We start from the raw sequence: 11,411 nt of genomic DNA, 5'->3' as shown, positions 1-11,411 counted from the left end.
AAAAAAAAAACAATTAATTGAAAAGCAAAAAAAAATTCATTTCTCACGTTTACAACACCACCATAAATAAGATCTAAAGCTTAATACAAAGCCAAAAAAGAAAAAAGAAAAAAGAAACTTGGTTACCTAAGTGAAGATCAAATTGAGTGGGGTGATCCTGTTTTCTAAATTTCCAAAGAAAATAACCAGAACCTGAAGTCTTATTTTATTCTTTTTATCTAGTGTCCAAGGTGAGCTATTTATCATTTTTGGATTTTTTTTGTTTTTTAAATTCCTTGTACAGGAGAGAGTAAGAGGCTCTTAAAATACTTTCTAACTCGTATATGATTTGTTAGACATAGAAAAGAGTTTCTAATTTTTTTTTTTTTTTTTCAATCTTATATAATAGAAGATAATAGTAGGATCCACTTTATTATAATTTTGTAGGGGATAAAATTTTATATTTTCTACAATTTTATATTTTGTGAGGGATAAATTTCTCATCCATAACTGCTACAGTTTTATGGACTTTAGTGACACTCCACCACTATCTTATATTATTGACTTTCCTCTCTTTCCCTTTACTTTTTTAATAATGCTTTTCTAATTTTATTTTTTTATTTTTCATCTTTTATCTTTTTAACTTAAATTCTTTTTTAATAATAACTTTTAATTTTATTATTTTTTCTTTTTTACCCCCTTAACCCTCAAAAAGATGATACATGTCCCCTAGCATGGGCGAACTCTAGTATACATGATAAAACACAGTTGTTGGGCCAGGGAAGTTACATGGGGCCCACTGTGAGCTATTGAAATTTTTGTTAAAAATTAAGATAGGTGCTTAGCACCTTACATTTTGATTAATATTTAGAAATATCCTCATCCTTTTTCATTTAACCCCCCACTGAATTTTTTTAGAAATTAAAATTAGTGTTTAACCCCTTACAGTTTGATTAATATTTAAAAATACTCTTGTTATTTTTCTAAACGATGACTTGTAGGCTCACGGAAGTTTAAAAACGAAAAACACTTTACTTTGATAGCTTTGTAAGATTTTAAACCTTAGTCAGGGTTATTGTCTTGTTGAGCTCAAATGGATTGCCAAATTGGCAATCCAACACCATAGCCTTTTATATTTCTGGGAAAAAACTTAGATAAAAATTACAAATTCAAAAGATATTTGTTTTGGACTTGATCTGATGTTTTGAAAATAGATGGTTATCAAACTCCCAAACTTCAAATTAAATTTCAACGGCGAAAAGTAAGTTTTTTTCAAAATATTTATGTTCAAAGTTCTCAGAATTTTGTCCTTTACATCACTGTGGCATCGAATAATACTTTTGTATGCCACAAGGTCAACTCAACGACTCTTTGTAAGATTTGAATTCTACTTAGTTAATAAGGTTAGTTTTACTCTTAAAAAAGAGATGTTTACCACAGTACATATTGCATTTTTATTTAAAAAAAAGAGTTGTTCTAGAGTAACATTGCAATGTATATCGATTCTAACATTCTAATGTTGTGGTGCACACATAACCATGGACGTTTTTTCACTTGTACCTCGATGAAAAGCATCTATGGTTATGTGTGCACCACCACATCAGAATGTACAATGGATTTACAGTTTAATATTGTTACTCCAACATTATCCTAAAAAAAATCTCACTAAAAGTTCTAACAACTCCAAGGAACCTTATTTTTTCAAGTTTGTTACCCAACAAACCTTTGATAGGATCCACATCATTTAAAAAGAATAAATATCTATAATACCTATTATATTATCTCTCTCTCTTTGCCCCCTCAAAATTTATATATTATATTCTGAAGCTAAGAAACAAACGTAATTTTGTTTTTTATTTTTTTATTTTAGATATATGAGTTTAATCATGAAATGTATAAGGTTTTAGCGTTGGATTGCCAATGTGGTCATGTGGTCTGAAAGATGATTTTGGGAGAAATAATTATATTGAGAGAAGAGAAGATGTAATGAATATTTGATTTGAAGAATGAGGGTATTGTAGATATTTAATCTTTTAAAAGAATATGGATCACATTTCAAAGTTCGTTGGGTAACAAACTTCATAAAGTAAGGTTTTCTTAGAGTTATCAAAACTCCAAGGGAATTTTTGTAATTAAAAATGCAATATAAAAAATACTGATTTACAACCCCCCCTCCCCCCACCCCCACACCTCCGAAGTTTGTATCGATATTAGAGAGATCATTATGTTTTACAAATTTAAGATATGCATTCCTTGACCTCAATCTTCTTAAATTGAGGCTAATGTAAAATTACTTGAGGGCTCTCACCTTCAACCTCTATTCAACTTTATAAAAAAAAAAATTAATGATTTAGTCCCCCCCCATATTTTGATTGATATTAGAGATACCTTTATATTTTTTAATCTGATGACATGTATCCCTTTGCCTTGATTTCCTCAAATTCTGATCAGTGAAAAATTATTTGATGGACCTCACTTTCAACAGATATTTAGTCTCAAGAACCATATTAACAAAATTGAATCATAGTAACAAAACTCAGATTTTGTAATTATTTGTAAGAGCTTAAATAGAAGAAAATGAAGATTACTAATCAACCATCGTTAAAACTTAGCCTTTAGTGACCAAAAATCCTGGCTTCGCCTGAGTAGGGGCTCACTTTGCTATATTTTTGTGGGGATATACCTCTCATCAAGTTTCAGTTTTGTGGGGATAAACATCTTATAGAATTACAATTTTTGTGGGATCCACTTTATTATCTTTACTCTTCACCCTTCTAACTTTACGATATTTTCTCTTTTACTCTTTTAACCTTATTTTTTTTAATAATACCCTTTCAACATTATTTTAATCAATTTTTACCCCCTTAACCCCAAAGAGGATGCCCATGCCATAAGCATGGGCGAACTTTAATCTATATAATAAAACACAAATGCATGCCCCACCTTTTTTACAGTTATAGGGAATAAACATCCCATCCCACCTTTATGTGGGGTCCACATTTATCATTTTTTTGCCTTTCTTTTTCACCCCATCAACTTTATTACCTTTCCTCTCCTCCCCTCTTTTTGAGGTGATGATAAGGTTAGGTAGATTGGATTTGAGATGTTAATTGTGGTGGTGACATGTGTCCATTTTTGTGAGCATGAGCTTTTGAAGACTTGTGGACATTGATCTTGATTAATGGACCTTGAATTGAATAAGGTTGGATTTGAGAATTCGTGGACTTTGAAATGAGATGGTGTTGAAGGTGGTTTTGATGAGAACTTGGGCTTAGGCTAGAATTTGATTGAGGATTTGGATTGGATTAGGTTAGGTTAAGGTATTTTTAGGGATTGATTGCGATTGATTTGGGTTCGATCATGTGGTAGGACTAGGGATTTGGTTTGAGTTAGAATTTGAAAAAAGTTAAGGTTGTGAGACGATTTAAAAATAATAAATTATTCATTTTTTAGCTTGTAGGCCAAACAAAGGGCCTTGGACTTTTATTTTAGAAAATGATCGGATTTTTTGAAAATTAGGCTCTTAAGCCTTTTGATTGGTAAAATGAATTTAAAAACATTTTTATAGGTTTTCTCGAGATGGACCCATGCAAATTGGGGTGTTTACAAGTAGTATCATTATCAACTACTAAGCAGGGGAACATAAAGAGAAGAAGTAGTAACATCAACTATTGAGTAGGAGCAGGAGAAAGAGAAGAAATAATAGCATTAGCTACTGAGTAGGAGTAGGAGAAAGAGAAGAAACATTAGTTGTTGTTGCTGAGAGAACTCAATCGAATCACTTTAAGTGTTTCAGATAAGGGTTGATTCCCTAGGGGATCGAATCCTGTTTGGACGTTATAATAAGAGATTAATGCCCTAGAGGGGCCGAAACTCCTTAGGATGATGTGACAAGGGGTCAGTTCCTTAGAGTTGTCGAACCTTCTTTGGATGAAATAGCAAGGGGTCGGCTTCTTAAGGAGATCGAACCTCTTTTGGATTGTTATAGTAAAGGGTTGGCTCCTTGAGGAGACCGAACCTCCATTGGATGTAATAGGACAGCGTTAGCTCCTTGAGGAGGCCAAACTTCTTTTGGGGGAAATAGCAAGGGATTGGCTTCTTAAAGAGGTCAAACCTCCTTGGGATGTAATAGCAAGGGGTCGCTCCTTGAGGAGGCTGAACCTCCTTTGGATGAAAATAGAGAGGGATCAACTATGGTAGTAACACGAAGAGGGGAGGGATCGGCCAAGGTGGCCGAACCTCTTTAAGGAGGTAAGAGAGGGGTTGGGCAAGATAGCTGAACCATTTAGAGAGAACAATAGATGGGAGGGGTCAGCCAAAGTGGCCAATCCACCTTCATTTTCAAATTGGGTTTACAAGTTGGATCGGATTAGAATGGATCTAAGTAGTAATTTTGCTAATCCCTAGGAAGGAGATATTTTTGGTTCCTACATCGTCTATCTAATCGCTCATTGTGCATCACATTCTTTTTAAAACTCATGTAGGTATATATTCTCCGGTAGATAGGTTCTCATGTGAACATTGTTGAAGTTGATGCTGAAATCGTAGTTCTCGAGTCTTTGAGGACTGAGCGAATACATAATCTAGAGTAAGCAAGGCCTCTCTAGATGTAGAGTCAACTATATGAGTTCGACTGCTTTTCGTTGGTGTTGAATTAATAATGTTCAACACAACTTGGTTTGTAGTCTTCCATTGAAGAAAGTCAGGATTGGTTTCTTCTCTACCAGCTTGGGAGTAAACCAATGAGAGAAATTTCAATTAACAAAGTCAAATAATCTCTGTACTCGTTTATGGACCGGTGCTTCTACAATCTGGTACTTCTACAATAGATATACAATTATGAGAATTAAACTTAATAGACACCATTTGCATGGAGGAAAGGGAGGAAGATGCCATGAGTACTGATGAAAATGTCTCTTAATAAAAATAGAAGCTCTGATGCCATGAAAATATTATTTTTAATTAAGAAAATCAAAGTGAGAGATTTGCATCAGAATGATTTCAATGTACCACCTAGAGAAGCTTTCCATTGATAATATAATAATTTAGAGATTACAATATAAGAAGTTTACAAAGAAAATAATTTCTTTTTCATAAATAATTTGTTAGGGCTCTCATCTTATTTTACTCCTGGGAGGCATTGCCTACAATCAAACATATTAAAAAGGGGTAAATTTGAATTTACCCTTTTTTTCATATAGTAGGGTTTATTTTTTTAATTTAATTCGGAGATGTAATCCTCAAGAATTTTAGGTGTCTTCAATTTTGATTAGGTCATTCAAATAAGATTAACTGTAGAAAATAGTTAGTTAATTGTACGTAGACATTTAAATAAGCTGGATACATTTCAAAAATTGAGTCTTTGCATAAGAATTAATTTATAATTGCCAAATTGTTGAGATACCTATTATATCCTAACATTTGGTATAAGAGCAGTCGATCTGGGAACCAATGGTGAGATGGTATTTGACTTGTAAAGTTCTTGACCAAGCCCTACAATGAGTTTGGGACATCCCAGGTGAGCTAGAACGCAACTTGGACGAGTTACAGATTACCATGTCAACATCTTAAAACTTCTATATAACTATAGAAAAAATACTAGATGGGAAAACATGGTGATGGATGTACATCTTATGATTAAGAAGCCCTATACGACACACCACCATGTAATGGATTTGAGAAAATTAGTAATAGCCGAGCATCAAATGTGCAACAACCATCAAAATCAACTTACAAAGATTGATGAAAATGACCCCCCAACATGGATATACACTGCTGATTAATACAAAAAATTCATTATTTATCAGAGGAGCAAATGGTGGCCATCATTTCCACCTATTTTGTGGGTGATGTTGTACCATGGTACCATTGGATGGAAAGGTTGTTGGAGAGTTATCATAGGGTACTCAACTCACATGGGCTCTATCAATTTAACATTGAAAGATGCCCCCACGCCAGCGAATCAATATAGTCCAGTTAGATGAGCGAGAAGGAATGAAGGACATTCCTTTAATTGTCATAAAAGGTGCGTATCAACCAACTCATCATTACAAAGCCCATTGAATGAAGACAGTGACACATTTGGTTGAAATTCTGTAATTTCAGGTATAGTGTTTTCAAAGTATTGAGTGAGATTGTTTAGTCCCACATCAGACACTCATTGCATTTTCTCTCTCCTTATAATCTCCTTAGCCTCTCCACTAATAGCCAATTGGTTTTGAGTTGGACTTCTAAATTTATCTTATGGGAGGGAAAACAAGTTTCCAAGAATCAATACAGATTGCTTATGGGATTCATTTTCCATGGGAATCCCCCTAGAAATATCTTCTCATCTATCAATTTTTTTCTGGAGAGTAACTCATCTATCAATTTGTTTGTTTGAGTACATACTTCTCCAATTATTTCCAAAGAAAAAAAAAAATAAGAAACTAATGAACATGTTAGAGTGTATATTTTCCTCCACTCTTGGGTGTGTCATAACCCAGTTAAAGCCCCGTGACCCTCTTATATTCATAGTTCTCCCCCTCTCCAACAAATTGATATTTCGAAGTAGTTGGTTGGTTAACATGGTATCAGAGCTTAGGTTCCACAATGTGAAAAAATCCATATTTGACGGCCCAAGGCAGTCAAATTTCATAAAATTCAACGGACAAAGGCGTCTAATTTTTCTTTGTCAAATATTTTTTTTCCTTGAGCCGAAATCGTCTAATTAATGGAGGACGGGATAAATTTGACGACTCTTAGCCATTGAATCTGGGGAACATGAAATTTTTTGACAGACATTGACCGTCGAAATTCGATTTCTAAAATTCATGGGTCTCAGCCCATTGAATTTTCGGGTAGAAAATGTTTGTATAGGTTATGGGTTTGATTCTTTCCACCTTTATGGATGAGGGGGAGTGTTGAGTGTATATCTTCCTCCACTCTCGAGTGTGTCGACACAATACCCCAGTTAAATCTTATGACCATATATTCATAGTTCTCCCCCTCTTTAACAGATTGGTCATTTGGAGTAGTTGGTTGGTTAATTGAACATAAACTAACAACTGTTTTTAGAGACCAAATTCCTGATTTTATCAAGAAGCATGAAAATCTAAACTCACTGAGATACATATCAGATCTAAATATTCATTACAATAGTAAAAACAAAAGATGAAATCTGATCTAATGACTAATATCAGATCTAAATATTCTAATATTTAGCTGATTCTTTCAACCCTAAAACATGATTTGATGCACCACTGTACACCTTATTTGTCATCTTTATAGGTACAATACATCTCATTCTCTAAGGCCCTAATATCTTAGGGAAGAGTACTGGCCCTTTCTCTTATCTTAACCATCAAACCATTCTTCATATGAAGATTTATACATGGTTTTGGGGCAATTCGCTGACCTTTCACCAATTCAACATGGAAGTTGAAAAGTATAGCTGCAACAGCACACTTCATCTGAGTAAAAGATATGTCCTTACCTAAACAAGTTCTTGGCCCTACGTTGAAGGCAAAAAACTTCCACATGGATTCATGGCTAAGCTTCCCCTCATCATCTATCCATCTCTCTGGCTTGAATTCCAAGCTATCTTTTCCCCATATCCATGGCATCTTTCCCTCAGAATAGAATGAGAGTATAATCTGCATTCCTGGCTTAACGATGGTGCCATCCGGAAGAACATCTTCTTCTAAAACAGCTTTGCTATTGAGAGGAAGTGGAGGATATAGCCTTAGTGATTCACACAAAGCCGCGTGTAGGTACACTAACCCCTTTAAATCATCCGCATCAAATACCCATTGTGGTTTTATGTCATTAACTTCGGTATCTTTAACGTTCTTCTTCTTCATCAACACTACAAGCTTTAATTCCTCCAAGATCTTCGCTTCCACACATGGTGTTTCGGCTACCAACCATAAAAACCAAATGAGACCAGATGCAATTGTGTCCCGGCCAGCAATAAACAAGCTCAACATGGCATCTCTTAGGAATTTTGTGTCGTTCTTCGATGAATAATCAAGAGACTTAATGTAAGTAGCCAATAGATCATTTGTTTCTACTCCTTTACGCAAGCTTTCTTTCTTCGCAGAAATGTATTTGCCGAGGAGGATATCTATAGTTCTCCATGCCTTGGATAATCTCCTCTCTTTCCCAATCCTCAACCATCTCAACAACTTCCACAAAAACGTAGGTATCGCATGCCTATAAAGTATGGCTTCTTGTGCATCATCGACCCCTTCAGCTAACTCATAAGCTGGGAGATCTATAGATAGACACCCTTCATCTCTCCCGAATATAGTACTCATATTAGTATCGAAAGCAAATCTTTTACACACATCTTGTAAGTCAATGGTGCACCCTTTTCTAGCCACATGAGCTAAGAATGGTACTAGTGAATCAGAGACTACTTTCTTGCTTGATTTAGCTACAAGGCTTCGAAACTCTATCGAAGAGAAGCAAGAGTGCGCCATCTTCCTTTGCGATAGCCACATTTCATCATCGACATTGAATATCCCCTCGCCAAGTATGTCAAATACCTCATTGAAATCTGGGCCTTTGGGGAAATTGGAGAAATTGGTCTTGAGAATGTACTCAATATTTCGGGGGTTGCAAGTGATTAGGTACCTAAGTTTAGAAAATATGGGGCCATCAATGAAGAAAGAACCACGGCCATCAAGGGAGCCAAAAACCTCGGTCAACCACTCGGGAAAGCGGTTGGAGTTCCATATGAGGGACGGAAGTGTGCCGAGGAAAGGCCAGTAATCTATGGCTTGGCTTTTGTGTTTGAGGTACCAAGTCACAAAGATTAAACAAAGGAAGGCTGAGCAAACTTGAGGCCAGTTCTTTAAGAACTCCATATTGTGTTTTTTTTATTATGTTGGTGATTACAAGTGAGGATGAAGGGGCCTATTTATAAAGAAGAGTTGTGCTGGGGTGACACAAACGGAGACACAAAGGTAACACAATGATGTGGTGGCGCACACATAACCTTAGATGCTTTTCCGCGAGATATGAGTAAAAAGCATCTACGGTTAAGTGAGCGCCACCACGTCATTTGTGTCACCTTTGTGTCTCCGTTTGTGTCATTTCAGCATTTTCCTATAAAGAATCAGGATCAAATAAGGTGTCCCGTTCATAAAAAGTAGAAATGGTGTCCACTTGGAATGTTAGGAGTTTAATTAAACACATCAATCTCCGAACCTAGCCGTTTTCTACCGAACTGAGATTTACTGTTTTGAAAGTTATGTACTACGCTGATCAACCAATGGCACGATGCCACGTGTATTAAATGAGCAAAAGTGACTGGCCACTGAGAGAAAATTCCAGGAGCAGTTTAAGTGTTTTATTTTTAGTAAATTTTTCAGTACACATGGCATCCTGCCATTGGTTCATAGCTTAGCACATAACTTTTCAAACATCAAAACTTAATGTTTTCTTCCTGGCACACAACCCTAGAGTGATTGTTAGCTCATAGACCAACACCATTTTGGCATGTGGTGCTGATGACATAAACAATAATACAAGAATTTTTTGATTAATTTATACCATACGAATAACGGTGTATTTATAAAAACGTAGTTAATGTTTAAAAAAAATTAAAAAATTAAAAAAAAATTATTAAAAAAAACGTTTTTAAAAATAAATAATAAAAAAAGTTAAAAAAAAAACAAACGTTAAAAAAAATTAAATAAAAAAAAAACGTTTAAAAAAATTAAAAAATAAAAAGAAAAAACTTAAAAATAAAAAGAAAATAAAAAAAATGTTTAAAAAAAACATTTAAAAAAAAAAAAAAAAAGTTTTCTTTGTTTCAAAATTTTTTATTTTAAACAATCTTCGGTTTTTCTCTTAAAAAAAAGAACAATTTAAAAAAAAAATTTGAATTGAATTTTTATTTATTTAAAAATAAAAATAAAAATTCATAACTCCCTATCTCCAACAATTATCATTCCATACTTAGTTCAATATTCTTTTGAATCTCAATTCGGTTAGGGTCACCCAAAATAATCCTTGATTGAACCATAAAAAAAAATATTTTTGGTTTGGACTAAGAATTGTATGTTTGTTCAAACAATCAAATCCGATGATTAGTCATTGTGTTGAATGTCTATCTAATATTGCCATGATCTTGATATATGTGCTTATTTTTTATCTTAATGATGTGATTGGATTGGTATATATTCATGTGGTATCAATACTGTGATGTAATAATAGGCTTATGGGCTCATTTGTTTGAAAACCCCTCGGGCACACCCCATCCTGTTTTGCACACACCACTGACACATTTATTGCTTTGCACTCTTGCATGTCCCATATAGCCAATGTGACACTAGTGCATAGCCCAGTCTCTTCGGAGATGCGATGTCATTCATGAAATCCACAACTCCAGTCACGTACCTTAGGGTATATAAAATTAGGGCATCAGTACCGTTTGATCAGGTGACTTTGAAAGGTATATTGATGCACTCAGGCTGGAGTGACCTGAGCCTTTGACTTATTGTAAACCGCACAGTTACATGTCCCGATTGTCAATGTAGTACTAGTACGTGGTCGGTCCCTTCGTGGGATGCCAAACCATTTATGAAAGCTACAACTCCTGACTCGTATCCATAGGTATATCAAAGATAATATAAGTACATCAATTACACTTCTTGGTCAAAACCAGTGCCTAAGCAAGATCCTGCTCCGATGTACTACGGTACTAGGAGGATAAATTATGTTTATTATAAAAAATAGGTGATTTAAGAGTGTCTTTGCTCAAGTATCGCGCGCCACCTCTGATCTGGGGATTAAACTGACTGTTTTTTACTTCGGAGAAGTGAGTTGAAGTCTTAGATTATCACATATACGGTATATCAAACCAAGTCACCACGTACCGTCTGATTAAGTACGGCTCGAGAGGTATATAGGTGTACTTGGACAAGGGTGACCAGATAAATTTCATTGCACGCAGTAAACCTAGAGTCTAGAAACCTTCCTATAGGTCACGACCTGAACTGACTGTGGGTATTCTCGGGTTGCTCTATTTAATCCAACCAACAGGTAAGTGGGTGGACTGATCCAGACTGTTCAAACTAAACCCACTATATCGGTCCGACCCAATCGGTGAAATGTACAGATCAATTTGAATCAATTAAACTAGTTGGCCCAATTGACAAATGGATCAAACTAATCAATACCAAATCAGTTGGACTAATTGGTTTCACTTTTAAAGATCCAGACCACTTTATATAGAACGATTCGATCTTATGATCAAATTAATTTATTTGATCAAAGGTTCTATCCTAATCAGGGGTAGACCCGTGACTAATCTTTTTCACATTCTTGGTCACTATAACTTATAGTGTATTTGAATTTGATATTTTCCACCGGAGGACTAATTTATATCAAAATTTTAATCATGTGGTTAAGAGTGAAACCTTCAGAATTGATGGTTAATCTTA

General features: G+C 34.9%; 1 pseudogene; it reads right to left on the bottom strand.

Moving 5' to 3' along the window:
• Positions 1–7,067: 7,067 nt before the first annotated feature.
• On the bottom strand, positions 7,068–8,836 carry LOC147410931 (alkane hydroxylase MAH1 pseudogene; annotated as a pseudogene).
• Positions 8,837–11,411: the final 2,575 nt, after the last annotated feature.

This window comes from Akebia trifoliata, chromosome 1 (genome assembly GCF_017979445.1).
Source record: "Akebia trifoliata isolate Shusen 1 chromosome 1, ASM1797944v1, whole genome shotgun sequence".
In the NCBI taxonomy this organism is placed as follows: domain Eukaryota; kingdom Viridiplantae; phylum Streptophyta; class Magnoliopsida; order Ranunculales; family Lardizabalaceae; genus Akebia; species Akebia trifoliata.
This window is presented reverse-complemented; position numbering and strand designations above follow the sequence as displayed.